This window comes from Rhineura floridana, chromosome 20 (assembly GCF_030035675.1).
Source record: "Rhineura floridana isolate rRhiFlo1 chromosome 20, rRhiFlo1.hap2, whole genome shotgun sequence".
Classification (NCBI taxonomy): Eukaryota; Metazoa; Chordata; class Lepidosauria; order Squamata; family Rhineuridae; genus Rhineura; species Rhineura floridana.
In genome coordinates, this window is record NC_084499.1 from 20,149,031 (window position 1) to 20,168,611 (window position 19,581).

A 19,581-nucleotide genomic window follows, 5' to 3' on the forward strand; every position below is an offset into this window, starting at 1 on the left:
ATCTCTTTCTCTCAGTATGTATCTATCATTTTTTCCCTGCAAGTGCCCTCTGCAGGCGGGAGGTTTCTTTCTTTACCGCTGCAGGCTCAAACTGGCCTCCAGGGGTCAGACTTCCTCAGCAGAAATTAAGAGATATGTAGAGAGGCAGCTATATCAGTTGAACTGGAAGAACTGTTTCTAATCTTTTTTTTAAAAAAATGCATGCAGACTTAAGAGCATAAAAAGAGCCCTGTTGGATCAGGCTAGTGACCCACCTAGTCCAGTACGCTGTTGTCACAGAGGGAGGAAAACTTCTCTCTATCCGCTCTTTCCATGCCATGGATAATTTTATACATCTCTATCTTGTCACCCTCTGACTTGCCTTTTCTCTAAACTAAAAATCCCCGAAAGCTGCAGCCTCTCCTCATAAGGGAGTCACTCCATCCCCTTGAACATCCTGGCTGCCCTTTTCTAAACCTTTTCCAATATTCTTTTCAAGGTGAGGCAATCAGAACTGTACACAGGATTCCAAATGCAGCCGCATCATAGATTTATACAATGGCATTATGATATCGGCAGTTTTATTTTCAGTACCTTTCCTAATGATCACTAGCATGGGATTTGCCTTCAGCACCAGGCCTGGAATGGACCTGCTTAAATATTTCTGATAGGGTTTAATGAGAGCCCCGGCAATAGTATTTCAGTGCCAGGCCTCAGCCCTGAAAATGACTAATGCTACCATGAAATGGCCTTTGAACATGTGTAGAGGGCTTTCTGTGGTGCAGGGAAGGGGTGTACCTCAGTCTTAAGGGAGGGCTGGGAAAGATCCTTGTCTGAAACCTTGGATGGACCCGAAGGCCTGATTCGGTATAAGGCAATTTCGTATGTTTCCATTTATTCAGAACTATGAGGACTAGAATCTTGCTTTATTTTAAGGGAAGGGCTGTAGTTCAGTGGCACAGCACCTGTTTTCCATGCAGAAGGACCCAGATTCAATCCCTGGCATCTCCAAGTAGGAATGCCCATTAATTTCAATGGGTCTACTTTGAGTAGGACTAGCATTAGCTATAAGCCCCTCCCCAATACTCCAGTTGAGGTCTCCCCATAGCAGAATGGAGCGGTACCATCCCATCTTGCAGTCTGGACACCTCACTTGCATCGATGCAACCTAGAATTGCATTAACCCTTTTAGCCGCCGCATCACATTGCTGGCTCATGTTTAGCTCACAGCAATAGATATGAAATGAGAAGGAGACATGTTAGGGAAAAAAATGGTTTTGGAGGGTATGGTCTATATCTTTCCTGCCTCCCCATCTCCCGTTTGGCTCCTAAAAAGACTCTCTGGCTCATATGTTTGGTTTTTTTAAATAAAAATCCAGCACCTCTGCTTATAATGGTTATCAGAACTGGAAGAGAACATTGATGCTTAAGTGACGGCGACAAGCACTGAAACTGCGGCCACTTTCTTTGGGGGATTGGCAATAAAAGCCACTTGTTTGGACTCTTATCTTCAGAAATTAATCTGCCCTTTGACATTTACTCTGTTAGACTCCCCCCACCCTTTTAAAGACCTCCTTAGGTCCTGTCTGGTTGCAATTTATAGTCCTGTTCCAGTTGACTTTATTGGTCTTCTTCTTCTTCTTCCAAACTTATCCCCCCATCACTAACAAAAAAGAAAAATGGGAATGGACTGCCTTCAATTCGATTCCGACTCATGGCGACCCTATGAATAGGGTTTTCATGGTAAGTGATAATCAGAGGGGGCTTACCATTGCCGTCCTCTGAGGCTGAGAGGCAGTGACTGGCCCAAGGTCACCCAGTGAGCTTCATGGCTGTGTGGGGATTCGAACCCTAGTCTTCCAGGTCCTAGTCCAACACTCTAACCACTACACCACAGAAACACCCAAATTTGTGCCTGGATTCCCAGTTCCTAATGCTGCTGGTTTTTAAAAAAATAAAAAAAATTAAAGGTATCATGGGCACAATCCCACTGACTCCAGAGTAAACCAACTATGGGAGCGGAGATTGCTTCACTTTGGCTGGATCATACCCCTAAACATACGTACATTTATTGATTGGTTTGATTTGTATAAAGGTATCTCTATACCGTCCTCTCACAAATCTCAGGGCAGTGTATATCGCTGATAGAAAAACAGGTTGTTTTCTTAAAAAAGAAAAAGAATTAAAAGCTGTAAAGAACAATCATTAAATGACCAGCTACTCAAGAACATATTGAACAACTGAACAGACCTGTCAGCGTTTTTTTTAAGTCTTCAAGAGACGCCTGAAAGTCAAAAGTGAGGACGGCGCCTGCCGAATCTCTGCAGGAATAGCATTCCACAGCATGGGGACCTGCAAATACTAAATGCCTGTCTTCTGGTTGCAGCCAGTCAGGCCTCTGCAAGACTGGGGACAACTAACAGCGCTGCTCTTTAAACTTTGTAAGCTGATATCCACAAGCACTTTATTTTATTTATTTGGACTGCCTTCAAGTCAATCCTGACTTATGGCGACCCTATGAACAGGGTTTTCACAGCAAGCAGTGTTACTATTGCCTTCCTCTGAGGCTGAGAGGCAGTGACTGGCCCAAGATCACCCAGGGAGCTTCATGGCTGTGTGGGAATTTGAACCCTGGTCTCCCAGGTTGTAGTCCAGCATCTTAACCACTATGCCACACTGTCTGACAACCACAACCACAATTGCCTTTAAAATTCATCCACAAGACTCAAGGGACGAAGTCTGGAAAATCACCTCTTCTCCAGTGGGTCTGCCTTCTCACTGCAACATGTTCTGGGAGCTCTTATCAGTGGGGCCCCTCCTGGGGTGTGGGCCCTGGGGTTATGCCCACTGTGCCGAGCCTCAGCACCAGCCCTGGATGACAGTTTTTGAGATGTACACACCCAGATCTCTCCTCTGGCTTATTCTCAGCACCATAACATGAGGTTCTTTCATCCACAACAACCCTGCAAGGTAGGTTAGGCTGAGACACACAGTGCCTGGCCCAAGGTTACCCGGTGAGCTTCCACGGTTGAGCGGGCATTTGGACTCTGGTCTCCCAGGTCCTACTTCCAACATTCTAACCACTACACCTAACACACAACCAATTTAACTGAGAGTTCTACACATTTGGTCCTGGGAGAGAGCGATCTTTGCTGCTCAGTAACTATTTCCCCTTGAAGCGCTTTGACAAGGGACTCTTGCTGATGGTTTGCTTGCAGCCCTTGGGGAAATCACGTTTTTCCCCAAAGAAGGATTCCGATTGCAGGCCGACGGGGAAAGCGCTATGACTGCGCCGAGCATCACTAGCCACTGTCGTCTCAGGGTGTGTTCCCTCCCCCTTGGTTTTGGAGGAAATAGGTTGGGGGGGCTTTTAAGTAACTTGAACCCGTACCCCGAAGAGACAAGCAGAACTTCAGGAAGGCATCAATCACACCCGGGCTGCGTTTCCCAGCATTCCCCTCACCCCTGTATTTATCTTTCTACTACATTCCTGACAACTGGATAGCTTTTCAGAGAAGTTTACTTAAGTCTCGGTCAGAAAAGTGCTGAGGGCACCATAGCTGGGCCTTTACACTCACTGCTGGATGCGCCCATGGGGAAGGGGGGGGGAGAGAGCGCCATGATGAAGCCGCAACCAAGGGGAAGGCCTGTAGCTCATTGATAGGGCATCTGCTTTGCTGCTGCCAGTCAGTGTAGAGAACACTGAGCTAGATGGCCCAAGGGCCCGACTCAGTCTAAAGCCACTTCCTATTTAATGCAACACTTTATTTAGAACTATGAGGACTAGAATCTTACTTTACTTTTAGGGGGCAGTGCCGTAGCTCAGTGGCAGAGCATGTGCATTGCATGTAGAAGGTTCCAGGTTCAGTCCCCAATGGCATCTCCAGACAGGGCTGGGAATGTCTCCTGCTTGGAACCCTGCAGAGCCGTTGCTGCCAGTCAGAGTGTAGCCAGTTCTAAACCTGATAGACCGATGACTCTGCATAAGGCCCCTTCCTGTGATTCCCCCTCCCCCAGCTCCTTTCCTTTGGATCATGGCTGGCTTTGGTAACCCGCAGGCTGCCCACTTCCCTTGTGCCTGTTGATTCATAGCTGGCCACCACAGTCAGGGAGAAGGTCCTCTGCAGGCAGCAAAATGTCTTGAGCAGACCTTGATTCTCAGAGTGGTGGATGGCATGAGACACGTGAAACCAGGAAGCAAGATCACGGCTGTTCGTTTTTCATAGATCAGATCATGGCTAAACAAAAACATAAGAAGAGCATTGCTGGGTCAGGCCAAGGGGCGGCATCTAGTCCAGCCTCCTGTTCTCACAGTGGCCAACCAGATGCCCATTACGGGAATGCCCTATGCAAGCAGGACCTCAATGCAACAGCAATTCTCCCCTCCTGCAATTCCAAGAAACTGGTATTCAGAGGCATATTGCCTACGGCAATAAGTAGCCATCATGGCTGGCCTAGTAGCCAGTGACACTCCCCTCCATGAATTTCTTTCATCGTCTTTTGAAGCCATCCAAGTTGGGGGCCATTGCTGCCTCTTGTGGAAGCAAATTCCGTAGTTTAACTCTGCACTGTGTGAGCAGGGGGTTGGACTTGATGGCCTTATAGGCCCCTTCCAACTCTACTATTCTATGATTCTAAGAAGGACTTTCATTTGTCTGCCCTGAATCTTCCAGCATTCAGCTCCGTTGGATGTCTCTAAATTCTAGTGTTGTGTGAGAGGAAGGAAAACTTTTTTGCCATCCATTTCCTCCATGCCATGAATTATTTTATTCCCTTCTAATATGTCACCTCTTACTTACTGATATTTAGAAGCGTATCGCCTCCGACAGCGGGAGTAACACGTAAGAGCCATGAAACTGGATCAGGCCAAAGGAGGCCCATCTAGTCCACCCTCCTGTCCTCACAGTGGCCAACCAGATGCCCATTATGGAAAGTCCCCAAGCAGGACCTGAGCTCAACCGCAACTCTCCCCTCCTGCGGTTTCCAGAAACTGGTATTCGGATGCATACTGCCTCTGGCAATGGAGGCAGAGCATGGCCATAATGGCTAGTATTTATTTATTTGTTAAATTTATATCCCGCCCTTCCTCCCAGAAGGAGCCCAGGGCAGCCACTGATACCCTTCAATCAGTCACCCCTCACCCCCAACATTTCATGCACAGTTCCACTCAAGGTAACCTGGATGCCCTTAAGAATACACAAATCCGTCAGATTTTGTTTCTTTCTCATTTTTCCAATCTTCAGTTCCATCAATTGTCTGCATTTCCCCATCCATTTCTTTTTTAAAAAAACAACACCCTAATATGCCACGTTTTGCATGGGTTTTGTCAAGTATCCACCTTTATGCATAACATAATGCACGTTTGTATACTATTTTCACGGATATATGCATTTTTATGCATGCCTGCACACCTTACATGGCTGGAGAGCTGCGTTGCAAAATCCAAAGGTGTGCCCATTTTGAAGGATGGCCATGTTTTTATTTATATATTTGTTTCGGAAAGTGCAAATTAGGTAAGTCCGTCTTTAAATTATATATATAACTATATATATATAGATAGATATAGATATATATCCCACCTTTCCTCCAAGGAGCTCAAGGTGGCATACAAACGTGGCTGTCCCCCTCCTGATTTTATCCTCACAACAACCCTGCGAGGTAGCTAAGGCTGAGAGAAACCAACTGGCCTAAAGTCACCCAGAGAGCTTCATATAAATCCGTTTCAAATGGATCACTCCTCCATCCTTAACGCAGACACTGCCCTGAACCTGCAGGGTGGGCGAGTAACGGAAAGGGAGAATTGCAGTCTGTTTCATGCAGGGATTTTGTTTAAAAGCTATTTCTACACAGCTGTTAGGAAAACCCATCATGCCTGGCCTCTCTAGGACCGATGCAGCATTTGCGGGAAGCTCGGCTGGACTGAATCCCTCCTTCTCAGACAATGTCACTGGTACAGCAGCCCTGCCAGCGAGAAGGAGGGGAAGCAGCAACTCGAAGGTTGAGTTACTGATAGATTGGGGGGGGGGAGGTTGTGTCACGCTGGCTTTTTTCCCCATGACATCCTTGGAATTTCCAGACACTTGTATTTTTTGGACAGCGAAGCCAAGGGAGAGACCTCAGTCACCTCTTGCATGGGTCTGGGTTTTTCTTAAGACTCAGGCAAGTCTCAGGGGAGGAGGGGCGAGGAGACATGGATCCGTTTCAAGTGATTCAGCATTGCCCCGAAATGCTGTTGTGAAATCCTTCCTCCGTGTCTAAAGCAGGAGGTAAAGAGAAAGGTCCATAGCTCAGTGATAAGAGCACCTGCCTTGCATGCAGAAGGTCCAGGGTTCAACCCCCAACGGCATCTCCGGGTAGGGCTGGGAATGTCCCCCGCTTGAAACCCCAGAGAGCTGCTGCCAGTCAGTGTGGATGATACTGAGCTTAGATGGACCAATGGTCTGACTCAGTGCAAAGCAGCTTCTTATGTTTCTATTTGTTTAAAATTATGAGGACTAGAATCTTATTTTATTTTTAGGTGAAAGGCCACAGCTCAGTGACAATGCACCTGCTTTGCATGCAAAAGGACTGAGGTGAATCCCCAGTGGCATCTCCAGGTAGGGCTGGGAAGGATTCCTTCAGCCCGAAGCCCTGGAGAGCCGCTGCCAGTCAGTGCAGACAGCACTGAGCTAGATGCACCAGTGGTCTGACTCAATACAAGGCAGCGTCCTACATTCCTATCAATTTTTGTGATGAATTTTGCAATTTGCCCTAATCTGAATTTTGCGAAGCCAAGAAGGTTTACAAAAAAGGCATCTATTCAGGGGGAAATGTGTATAAAAATGAATGCTACCTGTGGAACCATGTGAATGTGAAAACAACATGCAAACATGCATTCTGTTAAGAGAAATTGCTTGCAAAGATGTGCACATTATCCAAAATTGCATGCAAATATGTGTTAGGAGAAATTGGTGCTAAAACCCTGGAGAATTTCCAGGAGTTTTTTTTTTTAATTCCACACTGCTGCAGAAGTGTTGAGAACTGAAGTTAAGACTGGAAGAGTGAGAAACTGAGAGGGCCGAAATGGAGAACTCCTTTCATCCTTACTAGTGAGTAAGTTCCACTGAATCTAACACGACTTATATCCGGATAAATACTGCATGGCTTATTCTCTGGCAGGGATGAGGACGGCAGATTAAGCCAAAGAAGTCAAGAAGCAGATGTTGTGCTGTTTTTTCCTTCAAAGGGGGGGGGCTGACAGTAGAAGGTGGCACCACGAACAGTCTTCCAGAACAGATAGAGTGATCCAAGACAGCAGGAAATGTTTGCGGCTGCACTCTGGTAATGTTCTCGTGAACAAGCAGAGAGCAGAGGATCAGGGGGCGGGCATTATTATTTTATTTTTTTCACGACAGAGAGGATGACCTCACGAGTTGAAGTCACAGAAATGGAATGAAAATCAACAGTCCAGTGTGAGAGGTCAGGCATTCAGGGGCCAGCAACAAAAGCTTTTTTATGAACGGCTGGGGACGCACCACCAAATGGAAAGAGCGGAGGAAGTAGGCTGATCGGGAAGATTCCGGCTGATTCCAGGAAGGCTGCGAGCCACTCGTGTGATGCCGCTGCCAAGAAGGCAAATGCAATTGCTGGGTGCTGTCAGTGGGGGCAGTGGGGGCACTTCACAGAGAGATAGGGGAGTGTTGAGATGGTGGCCTAGAGACACCTGGTTGAAATGGTGGCACGGAGACACCGATATGAATACGCCAGGACTCGTGGGGTGTGCTCTTATTTGGCAGGGGTTCTTACCCTGTGGTCCATGGGCCCCTAGGAGATCCATGGATAGGCTTCAGGAATTGGTGAACCAGGAGCAAAAAAATTTGATTCCCCCCCCTTCGATATCCTTCCTTTTACTTGCAAAACTTTCTCAAAAGGGTCCGTGGCTGGACAAAGGTTAATAACAACTGCTCCACGGATTTGTGGTGGCACCGTTGAGGGCCCACCCTGTCTTCAGGGCAGTGGAGGAGGCACTGGGGTGCTAAGAGGCGAGCCGAAGGCTAAACTGCAACAAAAAGCGATGGGAATGATTTGTTATTTATTTATTTATTTATTGTACTTATATACCTCTTCATAGCTGAAGCTCTCTGGGCGGTTTACAGTAACTAAAAACATTAAAACAAATATACAAATTTAAAAACACACCTTTTAAAAACAATTTAAAACACAATTTAAAAATTTAAAACAAATTAAAAAACATGCTAAAATGCCTGGGAGGAGAGGAAAGCCTTGACCTGGAGCCAAAAAGATAACAGTGTTGGGTCAGGAGAAAATGTCCCCCCTCCCACACTTCCTTCCCGATAATACCCGAGATGGTAGCTCGGGATGGATCACTCTGCTACAGTATCAATAGTATAATGAGTTTGGGGTTGGACTCCATCAGGGGCAGGGGACCTTTTTTCAGTCCAAGGGCCACATTTCCTTCCTGGCAACCTTCTGAGGACCGCCTGCCAGTGGTAGGCGGAGTCAGTGGAAAAGTGGGTGGAGCAACAAGGATGGCTTTTTACCTGAGTGGAGCAGGCGACATTCCAGCCATACAAAAGCCAGAGGTTTCTTCACACACACACACACACACACACACACACACACACACACACACACAGAGTGTTTAGGGCCACATCTCAGGCAGGCAAAAATGCACGTGAGGAGAGCATGAAGGGGTGTGGCCTGGGGAGATTCCTGAAGACTGGATACAGAGGCCCTGAGGCCCTGATTTGGCCCCCCAGGCAATGACCTTTCACATCCCTGGACTATTATTTATTATTGTTGGAAGTGTACCCCACTTTTCCTCCAAGAAGCTCACGGTGGCAGACAAGGCTCTTTCTCTCCTCTCCATATTATCCTCACATCAACCCTACGAGGTAGGTTAGGGTATGAGAGCTGTTGGCCTGCCCAAGGTCACACACCCAGTGAGCTCGATGGCCGAGTGAGGGATTTGAACCCCTGGCCTCCCAGGTCCTAGCCTGACACTCTCACCGCTGCACTACACTGGCTCAGGTGGGGGGGGGGTTGGTGGGAGATGCATCCCTCAGCTGGGTGGCTCTGACTGTGGAAGGTCTGGCAAAAGTATAGGAACTGCTTGCCCAGGCATGGCAGCTGTTAGCTGATGGTTATTGGCTGAGGTGTCACCTTCGTGGATGGGCAGAGAAGGGTGTGGCCTGTGTGTGACACCTTTTTGTCCCCCACCTGGTCAGGGAAAAGGGGCCTTTACAGAACTAGAAAAGGTGGCTAAGTACAGGTGATGTGTGGTTACAAAAACGAAATAACCGGAAACCCTTCTGGAAGGGGGCAGCTCTCTCTCTCTCTCTCTCTCTCTCTCTCTCACACACACACACACACACACACACACAAAGACTCCCTTTGCGGGAGGTAACGTTCTGGCCAGATCTATAATAGTATCTCCTTTGTTATGTAAGCTTGGACAAAAGTGCTGCCACAGAACATAAATAGCTGGAGACCCTTCTAAGCAGAAGTGATGACTAAATACTGGCGATGCCTTATCAGTTATCACACCAACTATATAGCTAGAGACTCTTCTGGAAGGGGTGGGTCTTCTTCATGCAAGCTCTCTCTCTCTCTCTCTCTCTCTCTCTCTCTCTCTCTCTCTCTCTCTCTCTCTCTCTCTCTCTCTCTCTTATCCCTGGGTGATGTTCTGACCAGATCTGCCATGTATCTCCTTTGTTATGTAAACTTGGACCAAAGTGCTGCCACAGAACCTAAATAGCTGGAGACTCTAATGAACAGAAGGGGGCGTCGCTTTTACCCCACTCCCCACTCGTCCCTGGACATCATCACGATGCCTGAGTCTGAAAGGTAGGGCTGGTTTTCTAATTGGGTTGAAAGACCCAGCAAGGTCAAGGAACCCAAACACAAGTGAAATTAGGGCAACTGGAGTCCCTGCCTTTTCTAAGAAAGGGTATGACCAGCAACCAGGAACAAAGCAACCCACCTTGCACGGAGTCAGGCTATTGGTTCATCTGGCTGACTGCTGTCTGCACTGACTGGCAGCAGCGGCTCTCCAGGGTTTCAGACAGGGCACTTTCCTGGCCCTACCTAGAGAGGCTGCTGGGGATTGAACCTGGGACCTTCCGCATGCAGGTGCTTTGTCGCTGAGCTAAGGATGCCCCCGATGAACGTAGGAAGCCGCCTCATACCGAGTCAGACCATCAGTCCATCAAGCTCACTACTGTCTACACTGACTGGCAGCTGCTCTCCGCGATTTCAGGCAGGGAGTCACTCCCAGCCCTACCAGGAGATGCCATTGGGGGTTGGGCATTCTATGTGCAAAGCAGGGGCTCCACCCACTGAGCTATGTCCCTTCCCCAATAAAATTGCATCATCTTTGGACAACACCCTTTTCAAATAAAATAGTTCGTTATAGAGAAGAACTAAGGGAAAGTATGCAGCTTAGATCTCTGTCTCTCTCTCCTGTATATATTTGCTTAGATTTCCTTCACTTGCATAATGAATTGTGCTTCTGCTAGAAGCAGAGAGGAGAATCCCAGGGCCAGCCCTACTGTTTGGCAAAGTATTGTCATGTGGTCCACTCTGCGACACCTAACCTGGGAAATGCAAGTAAGGTGTGTGTTGTTGTTCTGCTCAGGTCCTTTTTGTGGGCTTCCCTTAATGGCCATCTGGTTGGCCACTGTGAGAACAGGAGGCCAGACTAGATGCCCCCCCTTTGGCCCACTCCAGCATCCAGGCTCTTCTGACTTAACTGAGGCTCACTCATTTGTTAGATTGTAAAGGGTGCTGAGTGCAGTAGCTCTATGAAGGATATAGTTCCCAGGACACAGAGCTTGGAAAAGTTACTTTTTTGAACTACAACTCCCATCAGCCCAATCCAGTGGCCATGCTGGCTGGGGCTGGTGGGAGCTGTAGTTCAAAAAAGTAACTTTTCCAAGCTTTGCCAGGACCAGTAGTGTAGTGGCAAATTCTGCTTCTCTATCCTTGTTAATGCCTTCTCTCACAACAACAGACATCCCTAGGAGCCAATCAGCATGAAAGGGGATTGTGTTAACTACTGAGAAGAGTCTTCTCAGTGGCTGACTCACCTCCTTTCACTCTGATTGGCTCCAATCAGGAGGGAAGGACAAAGAGGCATGCTAGAAGACTCTTCTCAGTGGCTAACACATTCTCCTTTCATGCTGATTGGCTCATAGGATGCTGGAGACCCTGCTGGGACCCTGTTTCCCAAAAAATAAAGGGTCTAAGAGCCCCCGGGACCCTGGACAACTACACTGCTGCCCAGGACTCTTTTAGGAGGGGGATGTGCTTTCAAGATATAGTATGTTTGCAGCCTGTGCCCACGTGGGCAACAAATGTGCACTGCATTCCAGAAACAAGCCTCATTTTCATGCAGTGCACTTTTTTAAAAAAAAGAAAGAAAGAAAGAACGAAAGATGTCTCTCCGTTGGTAACTCTGCACTTCCATGCCAACCCAGGGGAAAATATACTCTAGATTCCAGAGTGAAACAAGGAGCGCATTTTGGTGTAAAATAATCCAAGTTGCCTTATGAATGCAGAAAAGAGGCATTAGGGATGGAGGGGGGAGTGCATGGCATTGTCCTCCTTGCGCTGTCAACCTTCAGCAAGAATCAAAGCCGTTAAGGCGGGTGCTTAGTTTTGGCCCTGGCAGAATGCATTTGGCTATCCATCAGGGAGGCACAGAGAGAGAGAGGGGGGGGGGCATTTTAGAAAGAGAGCCAGGGAAATTTGATCATTAAGAAACCCCTCCTGGCTGTCTGGGGAAATTTAATTAAATCACTGGAAGGCTTGCACACAAGAGCACACATCTGGATTCAATATGTGTGGCTTTGATATATATATATATATATATATATATATATATATATATATGTTCACTCTTTTTTCCCATCTTGTTGTTGAAGGGGAATCAGGGAGGGAGAGAGGGTGAGGGGGGGTAGCAAAGAAAGAGAATTAGGGGTGGGGGTGCTGGTGAAAGAACAAGGAATGCGTGTGAAACTTTTTTTTTTTTTTTTTTGCAAAAACCCACATAGTTTGGAGAGGCCAGGGGAATTGCTGGACTGAGCAGCAGGACAGCAACGGGCTTCAGTTCTGACAATCTAGAAACGGACTTGGCCAAATGGGCAACTTTCTCAAAGGCCATATTCAGGGTTCAAGTCCCACGCTTGGGGCCATGGCTGGCAAGCCAGGGTGAGCTGCCTTCTCTCAGCCCTGATCGCTTGTTGAGGAGAGGCCTGCAGGGCAGGAACGCCGTCTGAAGCCTCGGGGGTGCCAATGGGCAGGAGAAATTGGGGCAGGGCAGAAAGAGGCAGGAGTGGGGTAGGTTGGACGAGGAGGAGGCTCAGGAAAGGGTTCAGTTGTGGGAAGATAGTGTGGTGTAGGAGTTAGAGCAGCGATGGGCATCATTCAACCCCCTCAGGCCCGGGCTTCTCTACCTGGCCCTCAGGATTCTCCCCAGGACATACCCCTCACTGATCCTCCTTTGCACTCTCCTCAAGCGCTTTTGCCTGGCTAGGATGTATCCCTGAAACCTGGCAATGCCTCTTGCTCGCTCGGGTGGACGACAGAGAGGGGTGCATAGAAAGCAGCCTACTTGTACGAAAGGAAACATTCACATTCATTGCTCTGCCCACTTGGCCTCTAGCTCCACCCACCACTGGCAAGTGGCCCCAGGAAGGTGGCCTGGAAGGGAATGCGGCCCTCGCTTGGTAGCCTCTCTTTCTCGATTAATAATAATAATAATATTGTCTGTAATACAGCCAGAACCCCTTGGAGGAATAGTGAAAAGGGAGGGAAACATAGTAGAAGAAGCAGCAGAGAAAACAAGTCTTGAGGCAATAGCACCATATGTCGAATGTTCCCCCATTGGACAGAAATCCAAATCATTTGACCATTGGAGGATTTGCAGAACGTTGTGGGAATGCGTGCCTCCGTCCTGTCAGCTCCGGGTTCGTTGTTTGAGACCAGCATCTGCCCGTGAGGGATCGGGTGCGGAACGGCAACCTGAACAGCCCTGCTCGAGTGAGTCTTCCTTCCAAATTTAGGATTCCATGACTAGATTTTTCCTTTCATCATTGGCTCCGCTGTACTCCACCCATCAGGAAGGCCTCCACTCATTCCTTGGAAGAAAACATCTTGAGAAAGGGGAGGGCAGCCTAAGTCTCTCTTGCAGCAAAAGCACGCACACACCCCACTCCACCCCACCAGAAAGCTGTCTTGGAGCACCTTTAAAGGGGTGCAGATTGAGTTTCTGCCACGTGAAATCTGCTAGCCTTTGAACGTGACACATGGAGGCTTTCTCTCATTTTCAGAAGAAAGCATAACATTCTCCACCACACAAGCACACAAACGCACTCGGCCAACCCTGTGGCTTCTGCAAATACAAAAGTATTGTTGCTTTCTCCCTAAAGTTGCCCTATTTCCAAAAAAACAGAAATAATTCTCCCGGCCCCCCCATCTGGCAGATGTAGAACCAAAGGCCACATTTCCACAATATTTTGAGGGGTTTTTTTTCTTTTAAGTCCTTGTGAAAATTTGTCAGCATTTTCATGCGGATTTCTCCTAATATACACATTGTTCAATGCGATTTTGCGAACAAACAGAAAAAAGTTACTTGTCCTTAATGCAGTGCAAATGTTTAGGGGGGGAAAGGTTAAGGAGAAATGATACATAAATGCAAGAATTTTAATGTCTCAAACAATAAAAGCAAACTTTAAATGCTTATTCCAAAGGCACGTACAATCACCAGTTGATGAGATAAAAATGTATTTTTAAAAAGTGCGCCTTTGGTGTTTTGCTTTTATCGTTTGATACATTAAAATTCTTACATTTATGTATTATGTAGCCCTTTTTTCCAAACCTTTTTGCAAGCCCTTCCCCCTAATATATGCCTTTTTGTACGCATTTCTTGACTGTTGAAGTGCATTGCAAAACTCGGAAAAGTGCGAATCTTCAAAGGATGCCCAGGTTTCGGTTTCTGCGTTTGTTAGGCTGATTTGCCTTTAAATGCAAACTGAATCAAATTTCTCCTTCATTCCTAGAAAGATGCAGATCCACAGGGATGGAGCATTTCCCCTAGGAGGGAAGGTTTTTCTTGGGTGGGGGTTGAAGGGGAAAAAATAAAAAAATATATCATTATTTAGTTTTGTTAGTTGTTTGTTACCCAAAGGTCTCTAAGTGACTTATAACACTATAAAACAAAACAAGTAAACATATCAGACTATAAAAATAAAACAATAAAACAGCAACAATGAGTCCCAGCCAGCCACAAAAAGCTTTGGCAGCATGCTAATAACAAAAATACGATCTCAGTCTATCAAATGCCTGGTAAAAAAAGTAAGTCTTGAGCTGGCACCGAAACACTGTCAATGAAGGTGCCAGGCAGATCTCATTGGGGAGCGCATTCCACAGATGGAGAGCCACAACTGAGAAGGCCCTCTCCCTTGTCACCACCCTCCGAAGAGTCCCTGCTGGATCAGATCATGGGTGCCTCCAGAGCGTCATAGTTTTCCAAGAGGGATTCAAGCACATACTGGGAATTTAGGTTTCACACAGTTATAACCAGTGACAGCTGGTGGCTTCATGTCAGTGGGGCGGTGGAATCCGCTCTGGGTTTTACTTCGAACTTTCCAGGAGCTGTCCAAACTGCTCAGCACTTTGGACAGCTCCTTGAAAGTTCAGGCTAAAACCCGGAGCAGATTCCACCGTCCCACTGACATTGAGCCATCAGCCCACCACTGGTTATAAAGGGTTATTAAAGCTCTGTGTTGTTCTAGTGCCACAGATCCGCTTTTAAAAACTGGGCTCAGGAAAGTGATCTGGAAAGAAAGGCTGAAAAGCGAGGGATGAAGGAATGAACAGGACAACATCTACACTCTGTCTTAGAAAACCAAGATGGACGCTCCCCACAAAAAGGTTGGAATGAATGCTCAGTAAAGACTGCATGTAGTCTAACCTCTGTGTGAACTTTGTGCACGAGGATCAGGAGCAATGCTGCATAAACCGGTTGTCTACAGGAGCCCCAAAATCTGATCCAGAAGGCTCTTTTAATAATCGTAACCTTCTAATGTTCTTATATTTCTCTCTCTCTCTCATTCTCTCCATTCATTTACAAGATGCAGTGAATTCAGACTTGTTTGGGGGCTGTGATGGCCACCAACTCAGATGGCTTTAAAAGCAGATTAGACAAATTCATGGAGGGTAAGGCTGTCAGTGGCTACTAGCCATGATGGCTATGCTCTCTCTCCAAGGTTGGAATTCCAGTTGCTGGAATTGGCAGGATGGGAGTGTTGCTGTTGCACTCAGGTCCTGTTTGCAGGCTTACCATAATGGGTATCTGGTTGGCCACTCTGAGAACAGGAGGCTGGAGTAGATGGGCTACTGGCCTCATCCAGCTACAGGGCTCTTTTTATGTTATTGTGACAGGTGGACCTTTTTGGTCTGGTTCAGCTGAGGAATAAGAGAGAGCTGCTAGATCAATGATCCCTATTCTCTCTGTGGTCTTCAGAATTTGAGATATAAATCCCTGTTTGAAAGGACTCTCTCCCCACACACACCCCAGTGTCACTGTTCAAAAGCAACAGGAGAGAGTAATTCAGCCAGATTGAGAGATCAAAACTAGACACCCCCCCAAAAAAAACTACCACCTGCTGGGAAACGGTAACCTTTCCCTTTTTGATGTCTGGCTCCTGTAGCACTCAGGGGTGCCCTGTCATCAGAAATGGGATTCAATGAGACTGGCCTTTTTTCCTTCCGTTTTTTTTTTTAAGCGGAAGGAAGGAACCAACGATGATCTCTTGCGAAAAAACAGAAAGAAAAGATGTTAATAAATCAAAACAAAGCCTCTGTCAGCTGGTGACATAGGGACGCTGGCAGAATATTATGGGTTGTGGATCCATTGAAGCCAATGGACCTGGCTAACGTGTCAATGAATTTTAATGGGTCTGCTCTAAAGATAGGGGAGAAATGTGATTTAGTTTGCATTTAAAGCTGAAACTATCAAAGTTGCACTTTCTGAAACAATATGAGAACCAAAAAACAGGCATTCTTCAAAACTTACATGTATTTGAATTTTGCGATGCTATTCTCCAACAAAATAATGTTTTTTAAACAAGGCATATATTAGGGGAAAGTGTGCATAACAATGAATATATTTCATGGAAAAACGTGTGGAAAAACATGCAAAAATGCATTTTAGTAGGGGAAATTACTTGCAAAACCATGTATATTAGTCAAGTCTGCATATAAAATTGAGCTTATTAGGAGAAATTCACACTAAAATGCTGAAAGCACCATACCCCCTCACAGACACACACACTTTCCCACTTCTCTTGCTCTTTGTGTTGTCTCCTGAGTCCACACACCACTACAGCAGACATTCCTAGGAGCCAATCAACATGAAAGGGGAGGCTGTGTGTTAGCTACTGCAAAGAGTCTTCTCAGTGGCTGACTCACCACCTTTCGCTCTGATTGGCTCCAGTCTGATTTGGTTCGATCAGCACGAATGGACAAGGACTCCTCTCAGAGGTAACAGGCTCCCATTTCAGGGTGACTGGCTTGTACTTAAGGAACCGACTGGTATACTGCCTCCACTCTACGACCCACTATGACCCTGGAGGACTACACTCCTGATCCCAGCTAAAACTGCATCAACCACAACACTGAATGTCCTGATTCCCAAACTGCAGCTCTCCCGTCTTCTAGGAGACCAGCCCTGTCTTCACCCTGCCTGCTCTTACCACCAAATCCTGCCCCTCCAAAGAATTCCAGCAAGCCAGGAGAGTGGCGCTATGGAGAGGGTTCCCACCCTGCCATTGCCCTGAGGACCTGCGGTTTCCTTACAGCACATCATTCCTGTGACTTATGAGAATTTCACGCCCGATTTGCGTCCATAAAGCCAGCTAACCGTATACGTGGCTCTGTAATTAAATTCTTATTAGCTATATAGGGCTCTGAGGAGAACAGAAAGATGAAGGTGAGAGTATATCTTCCTGAAATCAACTGGGTGGGGAACTGGCAGGCCAACAGTAATAATAACTTTTACCATTTTTGAATTTCCAGAGTATTTCCCGTAAGTGCAGTATGTTTTATGTGGAATTTTCATATCTATCTATCTATCTATCTATCTATCTATCTATCTATCTATCTATCTATCTATCTATCTATCTATCTATCTATCTATCTATCTATCTATCTATCTATCTATCTATCTATCTGTCCATCTGTCCATCCATCCGTCCATCCGTCCATCTGTCTATCTGTCTGTCTGTCTAATGGCTTTGATACTTTTTTATGAAATTGCTCTATACAAGCATCTTTAAATAAATAAATGTTCTGATCTCTTTTTGGAGCAGTTATAGAACAAGGTGCATTGACCCAGATTTTCTTGCTTTCTCTGTCTCCCCAGTAATAATTTGTTCACACTGTCAGTGTGGCTCAGTGGTTGGACTAGGACCTGGAAGAGACCGGGGTTCAAATCCCCACTTGGCCATGAAGTTCAGTGAGTGGTCTTGGGCCAGGCACTCTCTCTCTCAGCCTACCTCACAGAGTTGTTGTGAGGATTTGTTGTGAGAATAAAATGAGGACGGGGAGAATCTCGTACACCACCTGGAACTCCTTGGAGGAAAGGTGAGATATAAATGGAACAAGAAAATAAATCCACACTTTTCAATATAATTCCTAAGTTCCCAAAGCCTGTTTGTCTTTTAACGTGGTGTTAGGGAAACAAAGCACTTCAGCCTACTTTAGGTCTCTTGCTCCTTTAGCTAGAACAGGCAGCAACTAGGAACCTTACCCTAGTAAGAAGATAAATTTGGATTAAGCATATCCTAGCTGTTAAGGGGGAAGGGGGTTTAACTCAGTCCTAGAGCTTTTCATGTGCTCCTGATAAGATCCCTAGAGAGATATTTTTCATTAGAGTGATATTCCCTAGAAATGTTTCTGTTTCATCTGAAGGGTCTGGTGGATGCACATTCCTATTGCCCCTGTCTGCTTGCTCTTTTTGCTCTGTGCCGCATGACGAACCCTTCCCCCGAGTGGTCCATTGCTGTGCTGAAAACAAAGCTCCAAGCGCTTGTGCAGCTGTTTCACAAACGTGCACCTGCCACCTGGGGATATGAACATGCTCTTAAATATGTGCGTAATTGCTTGCCATTTTGGCTGTAGAGAAAGGGATCATCTTGGGAGCACTCAAATTCATACCTCGATTGGCTCGTCCCAATGTCTGCAATGTGGTATGCAAATATCCATTTTGGCAAGAGCACTTTTTGTGGAAATATTAAAAACGAGGATTTACAACATTCTAAGCCACATCTATTTTTATAACCGAAAAGGGTCTACTGGGTCCAGAATTCAGCTTCCTGAGAACATCTGCTTTTGTTTTCATTTTATTTTTTTAAAGCAAGTTTCTAGTCCTGACAAACCATTGTTTTCATGTTTGTTTTTAAAGTGTATAACCCTTATGGTGGCAAAGGTGTGCCTGGAAAATGCTGAAACCATCTTAGAAGCCAGAGGGGTGATCAGGTGGTGAGTTTTTCATATCTCTACTCAGAAGTAAGTCCCACTGAATTCAAAGGGTTTCTCCCAGGTAAGAATGTTCAGGACTGCAGCCTGAATTGGATTTCTTGTGGTCAAGGGGATAAGGTTTCAGTGTCTCACATTACTCCTTTCTCTCTTTCCATTAACTAGGAAAAAACCCAAGGATAATATATGCAAAATAGTGAAAAACTGCAGAACAGAAAAATGTGTTCAATTTGCAAAATTCATGTTGCTAAATTCAGCTTTCTTGGATGGCCCGAGCAAACAATATTTTGGGGGGTGGGGGGTTGTGTTTTTAGCATGGAACAAACACATCTTTTTCTAGATCTGGATTTCTAAGACGTTAACCCAGGGCATGAACAAAATCTATTTTCTGTTTTTCCTGCAGGAGCGTACAATACAGCGGAAGAAGATGCAAAACTGCCCCTTCCTAATCTTCTCTAAGTCCCTGTTTTTTTGAAAGCAGTTGGGAAAACAAGGCGGAGAGATGCCTGTGTTGCAAATGGTTTCCTTTTTACTCCTAGTGTAAATAAAGCAAATTTATCGGTTTGACCTCTTGGATCATCTCCTGTACGGGGCGTAAAGGGAGAACCTCCAGCAAATGAAATGGAAAAGGTCAAAAGGGTAATCGGCTCAAGAGTGATTGTAGAAAGAGAGATAGAGAGAGAGAGAGAGAACCCAGGTTGCACCTTTTGAAAGAAGGAAGATACTATGGTCCCATTAGGAGAGCAGAGGTGAAGTTTTCATGAAAGTGCAAAGAAAATAGTGACAGGTAGGTAGAGGGGTTTTATGTCTCTCATCTCGTCCAAGACTGGTCTCTTTTTACGGGTGTGTTCTGCAACAGGCCATGGACACAATAATAATGCGTTAACAATGGATTTATACTAGGCCATCCATGCTAGTGATGGAATGATCTGTCAGTTTCAGTTGTCTATGTTTCTAATTTTTCTAATATCGAATTTGGTTCTCCAATTTCTGCAGCAATTTGTGATCATTTTTTTATTATTAATAAATCCTCACGAAAATCCTTCAGCATTTTAGTACAAA

The 19,581-nt window shown here is 46.0% G+C and overlaps 1 long non-coding RNA gene across 1 annotated transcript; it reads left to right on the forward strand.

Annotated features, from left to right (window-relative positions):
- Positions 1-17,492: 17,492 nt before the first annotated feature.
- LOC133373950 (uncharacterized) lies at positions 17,493-19,086 on the forward strand. Its single transcript, XR_009759783.1, has 3 exons — positions 17,493-17,625; positions 18,446-18,522; positions 18,923-19,086. It is a non-coding gene; the product is annotated as an uncharacterized LOC133373950 (long non-coding RNA).
- Positions 19,087-19,581: the final 495 nt, after the last annotated feature.